Source organism: Sceloporus undulatus, chromosome 2, assembly GCF_019175285.1.
Source record: "Sceloporus undulatus isolate JIND9_A2432 ecotype Alabama chromosome 2, SceUnd_v1.1, whole genome shotgun sequence".
Classification (NCBI taxonomy): Eukaryota; Metazoa; Chordata; class Lepidosauria; order Squamata; family Phrynosomatidae; genus Sceloporus; species Sceloporus undulatus.
This window is the reverse complement of record NC_056523.1, coordinates 112,272,316-112,295,149: the sequence shown is the minus strand read 5'-3', so window position 1 is coordinate 112,295,149 and position 22,834 is coordinate 112,272,316. Positions and strand designations below refer to the sequence as shown.

The 22,834-nt window shown below is 43.8% G+C and overlaps 1 protein-coding gene across 2 annotated transcripts in view; it reads right to left on the bottom strand.

Annotated features, from left to right (window-relative positions):
• Nucleotides 1-22,834, bottom strand: part of AFAP1L1 (actin filament associated protein 1 like 1) — a 902,653-nt gene that overhangs the window by 76,401 nt on the left and 803,418 nt on the right. The gene's annotated exons all lie outside the window — the stretch shown is intronic.

Sequence of the window (22,834 nt, the reverse complement as noted above, 5' to 3'; positions counted from 1 at the left end):
TTACTGTGTAGTATTTTGTGCACATCCCACACAGTTGGCTTCCCACTGTGAGGGGAAGGTTAGATAATTTCCACTGGAGGTGTAATACCTCATTCCCTCTCTCTATTGAGGGTAAAGCAATTTAAAGTATTTCATGGAGTTATCCCATATTTTCTCCCTCTTCAAGGTTAGAGCTTGTTGAGAGACAGACAAGATGGAATCAACTTGAGGCCAGAATTATCTCCAAGACCTATCATAGGAGCTGTCCATGATTTATTATTTTCATCAGAGGTCCTGTCCTGTCCATCAGCCAGACAGATAAGGTTTGTGGGTGTACACTCTAGATTTTTTCCCCACAACAGTCCCAACTGTACAATTCCATTCCAAGAGAGGTCAGGCTGGTTCCATGCACACACCCCTTGAGCTTTAGAGAGGCAGTAAAAATTCTGTTGTTTCACCAGTACTTTGGCTTTTGAAATTGCTTTGGCCTGCTTTTTTTTTTTTTAAAGGAATACTCCTTTTTAGTTTTTTAGCTTTTATGCTGTTGCATTTTTGTTTTTGTTTTGCACAATGCTCTAAGGGCCCAGGTGGGTAGAAAAGTGATACATATTGATCCTTTCAATAAATGACTTAGAGGTTAGGTGGGCTATCAGATTTGCTGTGGCAACCAGGAACATGAGCCTGAAAATGGAACAAAGCATCTATTAATGTGACTCCCCCCACACACACACTTTCACACACTTCCACAGTCCTCAGAGTGGTGGTGGGTGGAAGCTTTTCCAGTACAACTGAAACTGCACCTCTCTATAATTGCCAGAAGACACAAGACACTTTTACACAAACACACACACACTTCTTTCTAGATGCATTATGCAGAAAAGTCAAGCAAAGGAGACAGAGAGCTCACTACTACAACATTTTGTCACAAACTAATCTTGGGAACTGACATGCCTAATACTCCTTTTCCTTCCCTTTCTGCACCCATGATTTCACCTTCAGCAGATCTCTATGGGGGTCTAAATACACTAAAGGCACCAGGAGATCCTGTTTGATCTTGGAAGCTCAGCAGGGTCAGTCCTGGTTAGTACTTGGATGGGAATAGCCAATAAAAACCAGGTGTTGTAGGCTATGTTTCAGAGGAAGGAATGGGCAAACCCACCTCTGAGTATTCCTTGCCTAAGAAAACACTGTGGAATTCATGAGGTTGTCATAAGTTGACAGGCAACTTAAAGGCATGTGCACACACAGAGAGAGCTCTCCATGACACACTTTACAGGTGTTCTTTCATACATAGTGGCTTCATGTCAGTAGAAAGGTTAATCTTCTCCTGGTCTTTGGTCTGAACTGCAAAGGAGCTATCCAATGTACTGGTCCTAATTTTGGGCATAGGGTATGATACCCAGGAGAGTTCCATTAAAGTTCAGACTAAGCCCACTGCTCGTTGGACACAGAAGCCTCTAGCTGTCACACATGCAGGAGTAACTATGACTCTCTTAGTCACAAGGTAGCGCCAATAAGGATTCTCTCCATGGCACTGTAACCACTTTGTCAAGTAAGGATCATGCTACCACTCCACTGGATGTGACATGCGAGGGCAGAAATGCAGCAAGGGAAGCATGGCATATGTATGTGTCTGATCCATCAGTTGAAAACAACAAGAGATCAGCATGCAGAATCCCAGTGCTTTGAAGAGATTACATTGAGACCCATGCCACATGTGGCAAACCCTCAGAAGAGATGTACTGCTAAACCCCAAATGATCTGCTGCTCTGCCATTGTCATGGAAGAGACAGAACTGTTGGTGATTTTGTGCCCCCAAAGAAAGCTTACTATTGGGCTGACCCTCTAGGAGAAATGGTTGCCAACCTCCCACTAGTGAGTTACACTGGAGGTATGTGCAAGCACCATGATTCCTATTACCTGGACTGACATAATGGGAACAAAATCTCATGATTATTACCATCCTGTGGCCCTCTTTTTCCATCTTGACAGTCAAAGGAGTCATGCAGCTCACCTGCTAGGGGGATTGGTTAACTCCCACCAAATAAAAAAAGAACTAGTTCCCAGGTCAGTTGATTAATAGCTATGCTTCTGGTAATCGCACCTCTAAAAGGCTATGTAAGAGCCAGAAAGGATGTAGAAAAAAGCAACCAAAATGACTAAGCGACTGGAGCAAATTGCCCCTGTCAGCAAATATTTTGATGTTTGGGGCTCATTACTTTAGAAAAATAGGTATATTTTGGGGATCTATAACAGAATGTATGTAACTGTATGCCAGGTGACTATCAATAGATAGATTTCCCCCCTCTGTGTTTCACAGTATCAGAACCTGGAGTCATCAGTTTTAGAAATGACAACAGTCTTCCTCATACAATATATGGTTAAACTGTGGAATTCATTCCCACATGATGTTGTAGTAGAAAACCTCTTGGACAGCTTTGAAAAGGGATTAGATCAATCCTTGTGGAGGATAAGCTATCAGTGGCTGCTAATCACTACGCTTACATGTCCAGCCTGCCTCTGAATGCCAGTTGCTGGGAGGGTGCTGTGTATGCCTGATGCCAAGGGAATGTATAATCAGTGCAATTAAGATAGGCCTCTCTGTGTATATTGTAGCAGACACTGTCCTACCACAGGCATTGGTCTTCTGCCCAGCAAACACAGCATCAAGGGGCTTAAAGTTAAAGAAGGGCCATCATGTCCTTTTCAAATGAAACAGCCAGACCTGCTCAGCTATGTATCAAAACAAACTTAGAAGACCAAAGGAGAGATTGTTAATATTACTCACCCACCCAAAATAAACTTACTTTTTAAAAAAGAAAAAGAAAACAAAAAAGGAAGATCTGTGGTACTGTATAGGATTCTTCAAAACACTCACTACAGAGTGGAGAAAGCAGCAGGTTTGCATGGTCTTGGAGTCCTACTCTACCAATAGATAGGAGACAGACACAAAACTATGAATGCCCACGGGAACATAGAGGCTGAAGCCCAGAAAAGCTGCCTGGCCCAGAGCTGAAAGGAAAACCAAGTCAGAGAGACAGAACCCTGATGGGGGAGAAAAACCTTCCCCTCCTTGGATGTTGTTTTCCAGCTCCCCCAAGCTCAAGGGAATGACAATTTCATGCTCTGGAGTGCTCTCTCTTTCCTGGATTGGCATTGGTTTGGGGAAATGGTACAGAGTAAATAGCTTATGAATAAAACCCACAGACAAGCAGGGGCTTCAAAGAGCCTCTGGGAAATTGTGGCCAGCAGAAAGGGGAGGCATTATTATCAACAGAAAAATAAAACAGGAACAACAGTACAATTAGATGAAGAGGTAGCCGCCTACAAAAAGAAGATGGTCACAGTTTGAAGGTCACACTTGGGGTGGGAGTGGGAGAGGGAGACTGCCCAGGTTAGTATCACAATTCCCTGGCCCTAAAAAGAGAGACACCAAGCTAGACTTGGAGATGGGAAGCATATTCTACCCCAGAAAACACGAAATGCTCTTTAGAGGGATGCACAGCTGAAACCAAGGGCTTTTGCATCAGGTCCACAGGCACAGAATAATCCCAGGCAAGATAACCAGAAAAAGAAATCCACCTATTTTGGTTAGTCTTGGAGTCTTATCACATCTGGGGGGTTTGGAGCTCAGATCCGCAGTCACTCCTGTTCTAGCAACGCGAAACGTGATGTTTTTCACACCAGATTTGGAGTCACTCCTGTCTAGCAATGGAAATTCACGTTAAAACGTGATATTTTACCACACCAGGTTCAATTCCAGACATGTCACGTGATGCGGATTCAAGCAAAGTGTGGTGAGTGCACATTGTATTACCACACCAGAGGGTTCAATGATTTGAATCGGCACCCTTGCGCATGCTCTGGATGTTGTCCTCCTTCCCTGCCCCCTCCTTAGCTGTCATCCTTTATCGGGATGCAGGAGCAGTCAGGGGATGATGGGATACGTCGCAGGAGGTCACTGGAGCCAGGATCGAAGTGAAATCGAAGTGAGTTTTTTCCGATTTCACCAAAATGAGGGGTCACTTTGGAATCACTGCAGAATTGCCACAGAAGGAGCACCCATAGAAAGGAATCTCATCTGATAACACATTCACATGAATTCGCATCGTTGGACCCGCAGTAACCCTGGATCTGAGCTGCAAAAAGCTCCTTGCTCATTAGGACACTGGCTGCTTCCATTTCAGTGAAATTATACACACGTTTCCTTAAACCTTAAGGAACACTTTATGCAAGGGTTCTTATCCCTAAGTAAAGCGTATACAGAATTGCAAGACCCTGTCCACAGGAGGTCAGGGACCATCCCTTGCTCCTCTCCCCAGCTCCAAATGTCTGACTCTTCAACAATGGACTTTGGGTTTATTGCAGTTTTGGACAGCCAAGGTGCTCTAAGACTACTGTATATCTATACTGCTGAATTCATGCAGTTTGACACCTCTTTAACTGCCATGACTCAATGCTATGGAATTCTGGGATCTATAGTTTTGCCTTCTCTGTCAGAGAGGTCTAGTGCCATAACAAATGACAAATCCCAGGATTCCATAGGATGGAGCCATGACAGTCAAAGTGGTGTTAAATTGTATTAATTCAACATTGTGGCAGCACTCCCTATTTCAACTTACAGGAACCCCACGGAGCATGGTTAATAGTCAAGAATTCTGGGAACTGAAGTCTAAAATGCATGGAGGGCAAAATCTTAAAAGACACTGGATCAGAATTAGAGAGAGCTGGAAAAGTATGACAATAGCTCCCAAGACACATCTTTCCTCTACAGGAACTGCAAGAACCTGGATGTAATACCAGGAAATCCTGCTCCCACTGATGCTTCCTCACAGCATCTAAGCAAAAGTTCCAGTCCAACTCATAAGCATTATGTTTGTTCAGTCTATATCATTTCCTCCTCCTCCTCCTCCTCCGGCTCCTCCTCCTTCTCCGGCTCCTCCTCCTCCTCCTCCAAAAATGCTATTGCCAAGTTGGTGTCTTAGATGCCACAGTGCCAACAAAAGAACCTGGAAAACACACACAGCTTGCAGCTTCTTGTACCAACTTGCTGAGTTCTAACACTCATATATTGGGGTACTTTGGCACCATCCAACTTCAGCTGCAAATTGTCTTTATTCAACTCCTTGGAAGAAGAGTCCAGGAAGTTACTTTTAAAAGTAGTTGGTTACTGTCCCAAGCTCCTATTCTCCAGAGAGTAGCAAGCTACTAATTACAATTACCATCTGTACTGCAGGAGGAGTGATATTAGTCTTCACTATATTATAATTGTAATCTAACTTAGCTATGTTTTAGTTCTTGCCAAAAATAATAATTAATTACAAGTAAAACTTGTTATTTTTCATTAGTTTTTTCCAAGTTCTGCCTGCAATTAAGTCCCACTGATTCTGGATAATTAAATATAGGATTACACTGGGGCCTACTTTTATGACTGAATTGTCAAGGCCATATCGTCCAAGTTCTTTACTAAATTGGATGCAAGAGGCTAAAAAGGTATGTTAAAGCCTCAGTGTTTCACCCTGAACCAATCTGGCAACCTGAGTATGGGCAGCAGTCTTTAGTACAGTGATTTATACAATGTAGTAAGAATCCATTATCAAACAGATCTCTATCCCTATGCAAAGTTAACCCATATCTACAGATATATTTTAGTAGGGAGATGATGCTCGGTGAAAGTGGGGATACCGCTTTTCCTTCAAAGATTATCAGAAGACAGAAACCTATGGCATCACCTATGGCTAAAAGGAAGGCCAGATGAAAGTGAGATAGTAGTAAAACAACACTCCTTAATGAAGAAGTTAGCTCAAACATTTTTTTTTTGCAGCACTGTATGCAAACACACTCATGCATATGTCCTGAGTTAATGAACATGTACCATCCCATCAGCATCTATTTAAATAATAAAAAGGAAACTTCTAATCTGCACAGAGGAGAACTGCATAGAGAAGTGAGAAAACATTTGGGCAGTGTCTAGTGAAATCTTCAGAGCTGAGCTTTGCATGTATGTGGGTGGCTGGAGGGAGAATTCTGTTGGTGAAGAAAAACACCAATGCCTCATAGGGCTTATTACCTCTGTCTGTCCTAGATACAGAATTCATTACGCAAACTGAGACAATATCTGCAGATATAACTTAATTAGTCACCAAATCCAGTTTTTGTTGGACAGAATCCTTCCCTTAATCTCTGGAGGAAGTTTTCTTTACTATTTGTATCCTGCTTCCCATCCAACCCATGCCCCCAAAGCAGTTTACAGACCAGCTGATTAAAAATGTATGAACTGTATATTTTTTTTAAAAAAAAATCCAGTTTACATCATGAAATAGAAACACAACAAAAGCAAATAAAGGGCACTGTCAACAATTATAAGTCCACATTCCCACACACTGGGAAGCAATGAAAAGCAGCTAGGAGGTGCTGTATATAGGATAGGGCAGGGGTGAGAATGATGTGGACCTCCAGATGTTGTTGAAGAGCTACTCTGAACACTTATTACCACCAGTGGTGAGGGTGGGCTTCTGGGACCTGCAGTCCAACAACATCTGGAGAGATGCATGGCTCCTAACTATTGTGGGACAGAAGGAATAAAAAACCCCACCCCAAAAAGTGTGTGGATAAAAAAAAAGAAATATTATCATCCACCCAAAACCAGAAAAAGAGATGGTGGTGGTGAGTCTCACTGGTCTGGGAATTTTTTGGGAAGGCACTTGGATGGAAAACACCTTTTTAGAGGTAATCCTGCACCAGACCTCAGACAATGGAGGTGAGCCTCTCCAGGGGATGTCAAGGAATTGGAAATGGAGAATTCACAGGAGGAGCTGGGCAGGAGGATCCTGGCGTAAAAAGGGCATAAACATCCTGGGCTAGTGCAATGCTTACAGCAGCCTGCCTGACCTGAGGCTTCTTCAGATGTATTGGACTTCAACTCTAATCATCTCTAATGCCCACATTGTGTGGAGACAATAGGAAGTGATATCCTCCAGATATGTTGGACTACAAGTTGGGGACATCTGGTTTACAGCTGCCTGTTAGTGGTGAAGAGTACTGTACTTTCAAAACCTTGTGTGCCTAAATGCCATTGCAGCAATCAGCATGACATATCTGTGTCTCCTCTCAGCCCATCATCATACTTCAACCTAGAGATCCCCAGAGTCTCTACAGCACAACACAAACAGTCAATATGCATTAGCCACTTTGCATTAGCCAGTCCATCTTTAATGCTGCTTAAACTTCATGGCTGTGTCTTAGGAATTCTAGAATTTTTTATTTGGGAAAAACTTTCTGCTTGAAAGCTCTAGTGTGGTCATTCAGTGGGATGCACTACAGGACATTAGAAGAAAATTCCAAGAGTTTCACCAAACTATTAATCCTAGGATCCTATACGATGGAGCTATGGCAGCTAAAGTGGTATCAATGTAGTATAATTGTGTAGTGCAGATGCATAGCAAAGTGTAGAGATCAATTTCACTTTCCCCACTCCTTGAGCCTAGAACTCAAAACAAAGGTGGAGTATCCTCTTTGATTCAAAGAGGCCTCTGAGGCACAACAGGAAACATACTCCCCTCCTCCATGTCAGAGGGAGTCTCGTTCACACTACACAATTATAGCACTTTGACACCACTTTAATTGCTATGGATGCAGACTGGGAATCCTAGGGTTTGCAGTCTGGGGAGGCACTAAAGCTCTATGGAAGAGAATTTTAAAGTCTTCGCAAAAGTACAAACTCCAGGATTCCATGAGGTGGAGCCATGGTAGTTAGTTTTACTGAACTACCATAATTTTGAAAGAGAGAAGGAGTAAGTGGTAACCACTGAACAGCTTGCAAAGGAGGCCAATGAAATTTTGCAGGCCTCTGTTGAAAAACCTTTATTTTCTTCAGCGGAGCCTACTGACTGAAAAGAATAACACTATTCTCTTTTAAGTGATCTTTATTTAAACACATGCACACACTTTTCTGAAACAGCAGCAGCTTAACTGCATCTTGCCCAATGCTACACAACAAAAGCATCAAAAAAGATAAAAAAGATAATTTCAAAATGATTTATTTTCTCAAATTTCTAAAATAAATGCATTTATTTTGGGAGTGGGGATTCAACCTTTCCATGCTCATACAACTTTGCTTTCCAATGCTTCATTATAAGTATGAGCAGAGCACTCCATAGAGATGACAAGTCTCCCACATCATCCTTTTGTCAAAGCAATTTGGAAAATGGATGGGTTGCTACTGTGCTGTCTGTAACATGATCTGTTCAGTCTGGAAACCTGTGTGGCCACAACAGCTGTGCAGTAAGTAACCAAAGACTTTCCACTGCCTCACCATACTTGTGATGGAGGATGGGAATATGGGAAGCACCACTGAAGTAAATGACTTATTCTCCAGTAGTTCTCGCAGCTGAGAACAGGATGAGAGTTAGCTTTATCATATTATTATTTTTAGGCTAGCCTTTCTACTTCCACCCACTGGTGAATGCTGCTGGAGAATCAGGTGCAGCACCAAGGCCACAGTTTGAGACAGCACTTCCTAACAGACCTTCCTGTATCAATTGCTTCTACACAGAAAAATCATATGCAGATTTGCAGATAAGGCTATAAGCATTTTCTCAGTGTGAAGATAAAGTATCCCAGATTAAGTTTTGATCTTGATCAAACAGCTATCCTATGTAACCCATTGTGGATCATCTCCTTGTCCAATCTTTCTTTTACAGTAGGAGCTCAACAATGGTGTCATGGAATCAGGCTTTATGAGATTAAAACACTGGACAACATGGCATAGTGTTTGAACATAGGACTTGGACTCTGGAGATCAGGGTTTGAATCTCTGCTTGGACATGGAAATTTATGGGTGGCTTTGGGCAAGTCACATGCTTTTAGCCCCAGAAAACCCTGTGACAGGATCACTATAAGTTAGAAATGACTTGAAGGCACACAACAACAACTACCAATTAGCAAGGCTGGCAATTTCAATTAGTGTCTTCCCTCAAGTTTCCAGGTCTACTTTGAGCAACAATCCACAGCATAATGGGGGTGGTAACTGAGCAGTAATCCATGTGGTAATGGGGAAGAGTATTCATATCTGCAATATATTTTTGTACATTTTTCTGTTGCAATGCAGAGTATTTTGAGTGGCTTTGAAGATTTTCACACGACATCGCTATATCATTCCTTTAACATCCTAAAGTGTAGTGGAATCATCATAACAGATAAACGATTCCAAAAGATTTTCACATGAGGCTATTAGTGTTCTTAAAACGTTGATATATCAGAATTCAGCAATAAATGATTACAAAATGATTTCAAAACAGTTACATTCACACACAGTAATGTTTGAGCAATGATTTAAGAACACTAACAGCCTCATGTGAAAATCTTTTGGAATCGTCTATCTGTTATGACGATTCCACTACACTTTGAGACGTTAAAGGAACGATATAGCAATGTTGTGTGAAAATCTTCTTTGTCTTGAATGGTCAATTAAGACCCATTAGCTTTACAAAAGGCTGTCAAGACGGATCTCTTCAGGCAGGCCTTCCCAGACTGAAATATCCCGGCCTCAGGATCTCAGGATTTCCCCCCTCCTCAGTAATGTCTCCAAAGCCCCCTTTTCTTTAGAACTGAAGTTGCAGTGGTTTATTGGTTGGTATTATTTTGTTTACTTTATTGTTATTTTAACTAGTTATTGTGGTTTTAAATTAGATATCTTGTTTAATAACTTTTTAAGGGGGGAGGGAAATATATTGTTTTTATGCTGTATGTTATTTTAATGTTGTAAACCGCCCGGATTGGTTCGCCACAGGGCGGTATATAAATAAAAATTTATTATTATATTATATTATTATTACAAAATACCTGCTCCCCGTGGAGTTGAAAACTGTTGGGACATCCCTTCTGTCCCAAATGGACAATAATTTACAAAGACAGTCTTCAAGCTGATGGACAAAATGTTTCCAGCCCCTTAGCTACAGAAATGTAGATATTATGGGCACATTGGTCATTCAGTTTATTTTCTATAGGTTGTGTGCTTGCACTCTTCAGGGATACAATATGAAGATCCCATTCACTAGATGTTTTCACATGCCTGAGGGCACTGTTGTAACAGCTTATCAGTTTACCACACTGTTTTCTTCTAGAAAGGAGCAAGAAATCTTGCCTCTGTCACCTACTGCAGCCTACAAAAGTCTAGAAACTGTTACATCTGGTTTCACAAATCTGGATAGTGGACACACTTTCCTAATGCATTGCACAGGTCTCTGGAGTGCAAGAAAGTTTCTTAATAGCAGCCTTAGTACAAAAAAGTAAGATGAAGTGGAGCTTTGCTTTCTTGTTTCATTTCAGGAGTTTCTATTACTGAAGAGACAAACCAAACCAACCATAGTTCAAACAGCAGCTTGCCTCCCTCTTTGATAATGAGAACTGTTATAGTCATCCACAGAAAGCAACACTGCACTTGCTCACATCCTTGTGCTTGTTTCGAACTTTTGTCAAAGATGTGGCTTGTGCCTAGGTTTATTTTCACACATCATTTCTTCCCTCTTCAGCACTGTTAATTGTTTAAGATATTTCACTTATAAACACAAGGTAGCTACACCATATATGCCTTACAGACTCTGATGCACAGTTCCAGCATAACTGGAAGACAGCAAACAGGCAATGCTGAGTCAGGGGAAAGCTGCACAAGACAGATGTAAGTATGGATCAGTGGCAGCAAATGGCTCAAATATTAGTGAGGTGATGAATTGGTTCCTGGTGCTTTAAAAGAGCTACCGAAGGCACTGAAACTATTTGGAAGTTGGCTTCATCATCTTGGATAGATTTGTTATAGTTCAGACTGAAGGCCAGAGTGGTTTAGTCACCCCACTGACAAAAAACCCACCAAGCACTGATGGTATGACTATACATATCTTTGCAAGTGTGGACATAGCATTATAGACACAAACAGATGTACTTGAAGATGCCAGCCACAGATGCTGGTGAAAGTTCAGGGATAAACTCTTCTAGAACATGGCCACATAGCCCAAAAAACCCACAAAAACAAAACAAAACAAAAAACAAGCTATGGATGCTGGCCATGAAAGCCTTTGACTTCACAGATGTACCTGAGTTCTTGTGGCAATGTCAGAACACCATTCCTAGAGAATGGAAGATCTCTAGGGTTTCACAAAACCAAAGTAATGTTGGGCAAGGAGCAGCCCACCCAAACAGGCACAAATCTGGGATCCATTTAACACTCACCTGCTTCCAGAGAGTCCATGCTAGCACCTTGACACAAACCTCCAAACCCAGAAAGCAGATAGCAAATATGGGGGAGATGGCAGAGTCTGTTCCCTCAACTTCTTTGTAATGGGCTTCTAAAGAGCTGCCATGACATTAATTCCCTGCCTGTTGCAGTGTCTCAGCTTCCCGAGGAAAGAATTGCAGCAACGTGGAGGAGAGCAATGTGCTGTGCTCAGTAACAGCTGGGGGGTGATTCCATCCCTGCCCCTCCCTCCTTCACTACACACACCCTTAAATCTGGCTGCATTTTAGGAGAGGGTGGAATTCCCAAAGTGGATTTTAGGCAGCAGATCAAGAATGATTCAGGATTCTTCCCACCCAATCTAATGTCACCCTTTTGGTAAGACAAGCCCACATGCTGAAGACCAGAACCCAAGAAAGCACACAAAAGTAATTAAAGGCTCCCCTATGTTACATCATGTGGCTCTTGGGTCAAGCAAACAAACAAACCAACCCACAGCTTTGAAACAGGGAAATCTGTGTGCAACATTACTTTTCTTTTAAAATATTAAACAATATGTGTAAATCAAGATACTAAGGGCCCAGAAGTAAGCTGAGAGAATACAACGCACAGGAATATATCGCTGCTTGAAGTCAACTGTTGTACAACACTTGATCACACCACTGGTTATTATTAATACAAATCACATAAATTGCCCTGTTGTTGTTGTTGTTGTTGTTTGGCTCCCCTTACTTGCTTTTTGAACCATCCTCACTCAAATTCCTCTCTTCTAGGCTCTTAACCCTCAAAACCCATATTGATCAAATTAGGTAACCTTTCTAAATAATTTCTTAAATCAACAGATTTTGTTTTATGACCTATTTCTTTACGTTAAACCAGCCACAAATAATAAAAACCTTATTGAAATCTTAAAACATCATATAACAAGAACCATAACATCTTAAATCCAGCAAGATCAGCCTTTATTTCTTTTTGTCCTACTTGAATTTCACCCTCAGCATACCAAATCTCTTCAGTTGAACAAAGTGTGCACCTTTCATCCAATTACACAGTACCTGAGGGGAAAACATTTCTCCGGAGAAAAGATTCTCAACACCCCATTCCCCAAATGCTTCATGATCCTTGCTGTTCCTTGGTTCTGTGTCACTTTGAATGTCACCTTCATTCTCCTTCAGCATCAGCTCTGAGTCTTCCAAGACCCCTCACTCTGACCACAAACCTTTGACTACAATTTTTCCCTCACATTCCAAGAAAACTCTCCATCACTTTTCTATTCCTGGGCACTTTGCTTCATCCATTTCCTTCTTTAAAAATTCAGTTTCCCCATTGTCCATTTCTTCCTCCAAATCAAATTTTAGTCTAAATCTCATTGTATAATTCTTAAAGTCATTGATCATCAATATAATTTGCTGCTGAATCTCTTGCCATATTGTTGAATCAGGATCCTCTTCCTAGAGTTGCATCTTTGCCCTTCTTCTATTAAACCAGATTTTGGCATGTGAAGGTTAACCTTGTGACACAGCCCACAGTGACTAAACCCTCATGTTATTCAGGCTGTTATCAATGAAGAGCTTCTTCCTGTCAAAACAACTCTGTTTTCTCAAAACAAACCAGCTTCACTCTTTTAATCTGTTTTTACTTATAAGGTATTTGAAAGTATAAGCCAGAGTGGTGTAGCGGTTTGAGCACTGGACTAGGACTTGGGAGACCAGAGTCTGAATTCCTGCTTGGTCTCTGAAACCCACTGGGCAAGTCGTACTCTCTCAGCCTCAGAAAAAGGTAATGGTGGACCCTGCCCCCAAACAAATCTTGCTGAGACAACCCTGTGACAGGGTTGCCTTAGAGGCTTATCACATGCATGTTAATTCAGCTTACATCTTTCAAGTTTGAAATTCCAGAGCTGCTCTGGTGGCCATTTTCTTAACTCAGAAAACTCCTGGATCCGAAAAGAGCCAGGAGTGGCTCTGGAAGTGAGGATGGACCTGGGCGGTATTCAAGTGGCAAATTTGGCGGTAAAATCTGTCTGGTAACATCAGGATGCCACCCAAATTAAATTTTAAACTGGATAAAGATAAGCTGAATTAGCATGCATGCAATAAGCCTCTTCAAATGACTTGAAGACAAGCAACAACATTTGCAAAAAAACATTAATATTCCAACTTTAGGGTTTACTTAATAATTCCACATTACTATGTCCTTTATCCACAATTTTTTTCCTTTTACTCACAAATTTATTAAACTTTCTGACTCCAGTCTATAGTCTTAAAACTTCTTAGCAGTAATCCTCAAGATCTCAACCACTAATAAAAATGCAGAGCAAGTAGACTGAAGATTTCTTTTCTTCCCATAAATCCCATTATTATTATAAAGATAGTTAAAGCAAGAAAGTACAGTTGCTGTTTTAGTGTCCATTAAGGCTTGCATGCAATAGGATGAGATGGTGGAATCTGTTCCAGTCTGTTTGACTGCAACAGTCCCCACAAATTTGGTGAGATTTTCGGAATTTTGTGGGTGACCTTGTTGTTTGCCCTTTGTCTGGGGAGATAAATCACCAGTTGGAGCCTGTCTTGAGACTGGTGATAATGCTAGGCCACTCTCTCTCTCTCACATACAGAACCCCATGAAAGAAATTCAGGCAGGATACAGCCCACCCAAAAAGGGTGGTCTCCCGCTGCCCTGGTTTGCTCCACGAGGGAGCCACAGCGGCCAAACCATGCGGCTCCGTCGTGGAACAAAAAGAACCCGCAAAAAGGAGTCAGGTCCTTCTTGTGGCGCCTTTGTGATGCGGCAATGTGCCAATGGCGCACTTGCAGCATCACAAAGGCTCTGGGACATCCAAATGGCGGTGCCCGTGTGTACAGGGGACCACCATTTTGATGCCCCCGTCACATGCTGGGGTGAGGACAAGATGGTGCGTCCTCGGCCAACCCTTAGCGCGTGACGGGAGCACCTCAAAGGCCTGTATAAATTGGGCCAATGTCAGCCATTTCAGCACCTAGAAGTCTAGTTTTTGTGTTTTTTCCCCTCATGAGCTAGCAGCATGGTTACTTATTTTTTTGGGGGGGGGGGGGGGGGAGGAAACATACACACAAACACAGCTACAGTTGAATGGTCTTTAAGATGTACTGCTAAAAGACTACTGATCAGGGCCAAAATGCATTGGATATATCATAAGACAGTTCTCTTCCATGCATGACTTAAAAATGGGATGGGACTAAGAACTGCATTTTAATGCACAAGGGAAAGTCGCCGCTGCCGCCAGGCATTCCAATCGTGTCCTCCCTCTGTTCCAGAGGGCCCAATTTCTGAGAACTGTTCTAAAGCGTTCTCAGAAATGGTGCCCTCTGGAACAGAGGGACAACGTGATTGGAATGCCCAGTGGCAGCAGCGGCGTTCCCTTGTGCAGTAAAATGCAGTTAGTCCCATCCCGTTCCATGCACACCCCCATTGTAGGATGCAATGGGCCCGTTTTAGGGCCCGTGTGATAAACTTCTTACATTAGTCTAGACAGTCCAGGTGCCAAGAGTAGTTTAATATAAGCTCTTTATTTTAAAAAAATGTGCTATGCATTGAAGCTATCAAAGAAAATCCCACAACAATTCCAAATAGAGGCATTTCTACACTGTTTAGATAAGATTTTGTTAGGTCTAGGAAGAGCACTCCTTAAACAGGAGGCTATCCAAGTAATAATAGTTCTCTATTTCACACTTGTCAGAGGTGGGATGCAAGGGGAACAACCAAATCATATTCTCCAGAGTGTATTCTCACATGATCATACCATTCCAGTTTCTCATGCAGGATTTCCTACCAAAGCTGTGAGTGTTATAGTTATAATTTTGGGCAGTAACTCCCATAATTCCCTGGCCACTTCCTGAGTTGTAATCCAACAAAATGATTTTTTTCACATCCTGACTCCTATTCTGTCCTCTCCTACTTTCTTCTCTCTCAGATCTGCTTTCCTTCCTGCATTTTCAATTTTCTTCTTGAATGTACAGCAACAGGTTGAGGAAGCGAAGAAAGGGAAGGAAGGAAAAAAGTGATTCTAGTGCTTCTGCCACAGTTGTACCACAGCTCTGCACCCATGCCACACGTTCCTATAACTGTCTGCTATTCTTACTCCTCTAATCCAACACAGAGTATAATAGCTAGCCAATTTCAGAGAAGAAAAGAAAGTACAGTTGACTCTTCCTTATCCAAAATGCTTGAAACTAGAGGTGTTTTGGATTTTGGATGGGAGGGGGTTGTATTTGCATATACATACATATTGAGATATCTTGGAGACGGGACAAGATATCTTTGTCTAGACACACAAATCATTTAAGTTTCATATACATCTTGTACACATAGCTTGAAAGTAATTTTAAACAATATTTTAAAATAATTTTGTGAATGAAACAAAGTTTGTGAGCACAGAACCATCAGAAAGCAAAGGCGTCACTATCTCAGCCACCCATGAAAAACGTTTGGTTTTTTAGAGCATTTCAAATTTCTGAATTCCAGATAAGGGAGACTCAATCTGCAAATGATTACCTCACCAGGTAAATTGAGTGATGCTGCCTCACCACTGAGAATGAGGGTGGAATTAGATTGCTGTTGTTGTTGTTATAACTACTGAACTGCGATTTGGAAGATGTAGACTCTAGCTCATGAAACTCACTTGGGTGACTTTAGGCCAGTCCCTTTCTCTTAGTATCACTTTCCTCACATATCTGTAAATTAAGCAGAAAAAAGTAGATCCATGTATATCACTTTCAGCTCACTGGAGAAACCATGGGGTGAATAATTATTTTGCAAACAGAAACTTCAATTCTTGATCACTTTCAGCAGCCTTTCCCCAATCAGGTGTGTTGGATGATATGCTGGCTAGAGATGATGGAAGCTGAAGTCTAACATAGTCAGAGGATGTGTAGCTGGGGAAAACTGTTCTTCAGAATTTGTGATTTATACAAGTACATAAATTTATCAAAATTAAAGTTGTCTCTAACCCAGAAGCTGGTTTCTTTATGCTGAGGGGTAATTTTACACATGGGCACTTAAGTGTGACATTCTTGTGATGTGCATTTCAATAGCAGGCACTTAATAAACAGATGCAAATGTTATGTTAATTGCCTGCAAGCAATGTCTGCACAAGATTACCTACAGACTGGGCTCATGATATTTCAGAAATGGCTTTCATTCTTCAACAGGTTCCCTCCACTGGGGAATACAGTGCGCAGAATTCCCAAGCAAGATCTTTCTAGAAAGTTTCGTAATTGTGCTTCTTATTTTAAGATAATTGCTTTGAATTTTGGAAGGTTTATACGAATGACGAAGAGCCAGTGTGGTGAAGTGGTTTGAGTGTTGAACTAGGATACTGAGACATCAGGGTTCGAATCCTTGCTTGGCCAGGGAAACCTATTGGGTAATCTTGGATAAATCACACTCTGTCAGCCTCAGAGGAAGGCAAGAGAGCCCCTCTCTGAACAAGGCAGGCCCCTTTCTGAACAATTTGTGCCTAGAAAATCTCATGATAGGATCACCTTGTTTGTTGTTGGTAACTACCCTCGAGTCAATCCTGTGGATGAGACCTCTCCAAGACCCACTATCTGCCACTGTTCTGCCTAGGTCCTGCAAACTCAGGCCCGTGGCCTTCCTGACTGAGTCCATCCATCTGGCCTGCGGTCTTCCTCTTTTTATACTACTCTTCCTAGGATTATTGTCTTTTCTAATGAGTCATGCCCTCTCATGATGTGTTCAAAGTATGACAGCATCAATTTGATCATCTTGGCTTTCAGGGAGATTTCAGACTTGATCTGTTCAAGGACCCCCCTTTTTTTTTGGCTGTCCATGGAATCAACAGCACTCTTATTATACACTTGTTTCACTATCTTGCTCTCACATCCATAGATGGTGGTGCAGAATATAATGACTTGGACTATTCTTTTTTTAATCTTTATTGATCTTATATAAAACATAAAAACATAGGGGAAAAACACATATCATAGACAACCAACAATTAAATAAACCAAATAAAATAATTCTAACAACTGACTTCCCAAATCCAGTCTCAACTTTATATTTAAATCTTATTGTCAATTTGTTAATTAATATTTAACTCATTACTGTTCCTGCCAGTTTCATTACAAAGGTAAAAGAGACTTAGACTATTCTAACTGTAGTGCTCAGTTGTTTATCTTTACTCTTTAGGATATTGTCTCGTTCTTTCTTAGCTGCCTTCCCATTCCTAGTCTTCCTATGATTTCTTGGTTGCTGTCACCATTTTGATCAATGTTTGATGACCTTAGGGTCACCATAGGAAATGATTTGAAGGTACACAACAATAAGAATGAAGAAGGGCCAACCTTTAGCCAGAGCCTTAAGGCAGTGGTGGGGAACACTGCTAGACTCCAAATCCCATCAGTCCCACCCAGCTGGGCTAGTGGTCAGGAGACAATAGAAACCAAGAGATAGCTGAGTACCCAGAGGCAGGGCCTGAACAGCGCATGGGTCAGTCTCTGAATGTTCAATAGTTTACAACTGGTTAGAGGTAAGTGCAGATGGGACAATCCCACCGTTTCCTCTGAGGAAGCATCACCTATCATTTTTGTATGGAGGAAAAAAGAAGACCTCTTGACTACCTGTGTCTGAAGCTGTTTCAAAGTTCAAGGGTCCAAAAGTCACACTATCATCATTCATTTTGTAGGGCAGAACAGGGAGGTTTCCTTTCCTTCCTGTTTTTCCACAAATTCTGTGCTGCTGCCTTGCAGGCATCAGACGGAGATTGCACTACTGGCATTTGCTCTCCTCTGTCTAGTAGACAAACCTCTTTGGCCACCCCCCTCTCCCCCACCACCAAAATTTGCAACCCTCAGCAGTAGCCAATTGTGGTCAAGTGCAGAAAAGAATTTATTTATAGCCACATATCATAGCAAGAAACTTATCTCAACAGACACAGCAGCTGCTTAGACTCTTGCTGGAATGCACACTGTATATAGAGGAGATATACATACAATTTCCAGACATGAACAGTTAAGATTCCACTCTGTGGCAATGTTTCACTTCATCCTGAGAGAGATGTAAAGAAGGGTGGACAGTATTGATGCAGGTGACCCCTTGTGCAGCCTGCACAGATACAAGGCTACAACAAATTCGCTTGTGACAGAATGTCCAAAATATATCATTTCTCACCTATGCTTACTGAATCCCTGGATTCTTTACCATAAAATATCTTTGCAAAATTTCCTGTTCATATCATTCTCATAATTATGGACAACAGGACACTAATCTTTTTCAAAGACCACAGCCACAATCACTTTGCTTTTGTGAAACGCTCTCTGCAAAACAGGCCACATTTGAGCAACTGTGAAACAATGGAAAGGGCTCCCACTTACAGGGGAGACTCCTCATAAGTAAATATGTCAGGCTGAGTTGTGAATGGATCAGTCCTTGACTAGTCCATAGCTTACAACTGCGTAGATACATGTGAGGGTACGACAATATCCCTTAGGCCCAGTCTTCACTTGCCAGAATACTCCAGTGTCCCCTGAGTACCCTGAGTACTCTGGCCCTGAATTACCCAATGCCTGTTCTCTTTTGCTGTGATGTTTCAGATCTCACAGCTAACACACAAGATATGTGGCTGTCTTCCCACATGGTCCTCATTTATCACGCAGTGCTGCTGCTGAGGTGAGAACATGGTGACCAACCATGTTTTCAATGCTGGGCACCTCATTCTGATCTCAGAGTGACTTGTGCCCACAGTAGTGGTGCCAGGTGCCAGGTGCCACCTCTGTGAAGAAAGCCAAAAACCTGCCACAAAAGGTGAGTAATTTAAATGTGAGTTAGGGGGAGAGAGCCTGAATGGGGGTGTAGACATCTTGAAAACAGTCCAGACCCAATTTAGGATTTTGGCCCTGGGCCATGTATGGTGTGGTGGTTTGAGTGCTGGACTATGACTCTGGAAATCTTGAATCGAATCCCAACTCAACCATGGAAACTGACTGGGTGACCTTGGACAAGTCACACTCTCTCAGCCTCAGAGGATGGCAATGGCAAACCCTCTCTGAAGAAACTTGTTAAGAAAACCCTATGATAGTGTCGCCTTAGGGTTGTTGTAAGTCAGAAATGACTTGAAGGCACACAACAACAACAACAACAACAACATGTAAACAGGATGCAGAGAGTCCGGGAGGAATTTGGAGTAAACCATTCATGTAGACAAGCTCTTAGTTTTTGACAAAGCATCACCTATTATTTTTACATGGGAGAGTAAGGTGGCCTCTTGACCTCTGTCTGCAGTGTGGTGATGAGAGTCCACAACCATTTGTACAAATGCACTGGACTCCACACTGGCTCAGTGTGTGAATGTTACAAGAAGCCTCTGGAGCCCTGTTTTGCTGTCTATAAGCAGCAAGTGATGTTGTTTGATCACTTGCACTGGGAGCAGGCAAACAACACTGCACACACACACACACACACACACACTTTTGGTCTGTGATTCATTTATTGTGATGTTTGAAATGTGGCAGGAGCTGGCACTCTGGCTTTGCTCCCCCCAGGCCAGAGACACAAATGTAAACTGACCCGTGGGTTGTTCTGTGGCATTTTGGGAGAGAGAAAAGCCAGAGTGTCTGTTTTGGCCAGCTAACCTTGTCACACTCACAGAAACATGTGAAAACTGATATATGGACACATAAAGCACTGGCTTCTAGCAAAGCACTGTGAAGGAGCCTTCAAGAAGCCACTCCAAGCCGAGAGCAATGTTCCAGAAGTCCAGGCTCACTGCTGGCAGAGTTCTGCCCAGGCTGGCTTTCCCCCTTTGACAGCTGCAATGCCCTCCTTTATGCAGGCACCACAAAAGTAGTACAGTATTGAAGAAACTTCTTATAAGGCATCCTAGTCACACAGATATGCCAGAAGCCCTCTCTGGCCCATGGCCAATGCTCCCATGGATGCCTTCAAACATTCCCAGAATGCAGAGTGTGCACCTGATCCTCTTTACCTTTTTCTCCTGCCCCTCCTCATTTCCCTGCCAAGTGCACAGGGGCTTCCCACTGCTCTCTTCACTTTAGAGGGGGCTCACAACAGAGAAGCACAGAGAGGCCAAGAAGGGCCACCATCCAACCCACCCCCTTCTGCCATGCAGGAACTCACAATCAAAGCAGCCCTTGTGAGAGGGAGCCATCCAGCCTCTGCTTAGAAACCACCAAAGACGGAGACTCCACCACTCTCCAAAGCAGCCTAGTCCATGCTCCAGCTTTCCTTGTTTCTATCAGGATGGAACAGGGTGGCCACATGTCCTCCTTTTCCGGGACATGCCTTACTCCTCAACCTTCGGGAGTCCGGAAAAAATGCCCAAACGTCCTCCATGTTGAGCATGACTAAAAAACACGGATTGTAGGCTCTGATCGGGGGAGGCTTTCTGTGGGCCTTGGAGGGGAGCAGGGCTGAACCGAAAGTGACTGGAGGAGGGGTCCCCCCACAAGGAGCAGGGCGCCTCAGGGGCGCCTCTTTGGGCTGGGAGCCCCCGACACAGAGGCCCCACCACGGCCCCAAAGGGCCACCCAGCACCCGCACCAGAAGGACTGCCAGCAGCAGGAGCAGGATGGCGACCCTCCTCCTCCTCCTCCTCCTCTCCCTCGGTCTCGCTGCCTTCCCTCCGAGGGAAAAGGACCGGCTCCTCTCCTCCAGCCACACCAAGGGGCCCCAAGGCAGAACCAGGACCAGGACCAGAAGGTCTCCTTCTCTTCCTCCTCCGCCGGCCCCAGTCTCGCTGCTCCCTGGTCCCCGCATCCGCCCTCTAAAGCCCCGGCTCCAGGCGATGGATATTCTGGGAATGAAGGAAGAAGGAAAGAAAGAAAGAAAGGAGGAAGGGAGGGAGGAAGAAAAGAAGAATGAGAGGGAAGAAAGAAAAAGAAAGAAAGGAGGAAGGAATGAAGGAAGGGATAAAATGATAAAGGGAGAGAGGAAAGGAATGGAGGATGGAAGGAAGACAAGAAAAGAAAGAAAGAAATGAAGGAAGGAAGGAAGGAAGGAAAGGAGGGAGGGAGGGAGGGAGGGAGGGAGGGAGGGAGGCAGAGCCTGGGCTTTGGGGGTCTGCTGCCAGGCCCTCCGGACCCCGAGGAGGACTCACCGCTGAGGCGGTCCATGGCTGGCGAAGGGAGGGATGCTCCTGCCTCTCGGCCGCTCTCCCGCGGCTCCGCTGGCCGGCTCTCCCTCCGCCGGAGCCCAGGGGCTGGCTGGCCGGCCGGTGGCTGCTGCTGTGGGTCCGGGGCTAAATTGGCGGCTTCCCTGCCTCCCTGGCTGCCTCCCTTCCGGCTCAGGTGCGGCCGAGGAGGAGGGCCGAGGGAGGGGAGTCCCGCCCAGGGGCCCCGAGGAGGAGGAGGAGGAGGAGGACAAAGCCCTCTCGAAACGGAGGGGGACCTGCTGCAGAACAATGGAGGACACAGCCCTCCTGGCACAGGATGCGTCCAGGCCCCTTGGGCTTCCTCCTGGGCAGCAGGTGGGATGGAGGGCGGGCCTAGAAAAAGGAGGACCGGCCCTTTCCTCGCCCAACAGGCCGGGAGGAGGAATTCCCAGAGGGACCCCATTTGGAGCAGCGTGGAGCAAACCTCTTTATGCCAGGGCTTTGGCTTTGATTTGGTACCGTCCCCCATTTCCCCTGACTGGCCCCCACCTTGCAGTGCCATGGGCCCCATTCCAGGCCCTACTACTACTACAGGTCCACTGAATCAATGGGGTTTATACCTGAGCCGATTTGTCGTGTGTTGTTGTTGTGTGCCTTCTACATTCCTTCTGTCACGGGGTTTTCTTGGCAAGATTTGTTCCGAGGAGGCTTGCCTTTGCCTCGCTCTGAGGCTGAGAGAGTGTGATTTTGCCCAAGTGGGTCTCCGTGCCCAAGTGAGGATTCAAACCCAGGTCTCCAGAGTTGCACCTTGGGTGCTTATCTGTGCAAAATTGCTATTCAGCCCCTTGATTCAATAAATCAACTCTAGTTGGGATTAGCAGTTGGATTGTTGTTGTTGTTATTGTTGTGTGCCCTTCAAGTAGTTTCTGAGTTATTGCAACTCTCAGGTCATCACGTTTTTGGGTTTTTTAACCGAATTTGTTCAAAGGAGGTTTGGCTTTGCCTCTCTCTTGAGGCTGAGAGAGTGTGGCTTTGCCCAAGTGGGCTTCCATGGCCAGGTAGCAGAATTCAAAGACCTATCCATGTTAGCCTGGAACATCAGCATGCAAAGGGATCTCTGAGCACCTTTGAGACTAACTGAAAGCAAGAAGGTGGTAATAGCATGAGCTGAGCCTACTTCCTCAAATGCATGTAGTAGTAGCAGGAGGCACAAGTCTACAAAAGCTCCTGCTACCACCTTCATGCTTTCAGTTAATCTCAAAGGTGCTCCGAGATCCCTTTGCATGGCCAGGGATTCCAGAGAGATTGTCCCACACTCAAACCCCTGCACCACACTGGCTCTCTCCTTTGCAAGTTGGTGCAATGGGATAACTCTAGCTGGGATTAGCAATTGGATTATGTCCGTTGTATTTTTTCGGTGGGGGGAAGGAGGTACTTCTGCCATAGGTGCCCAAATAGCATGGCCAACCTTGTTGGTCTCACCTTGACTGGAGAGAGACTGGTATTTACTATCCTGCCTC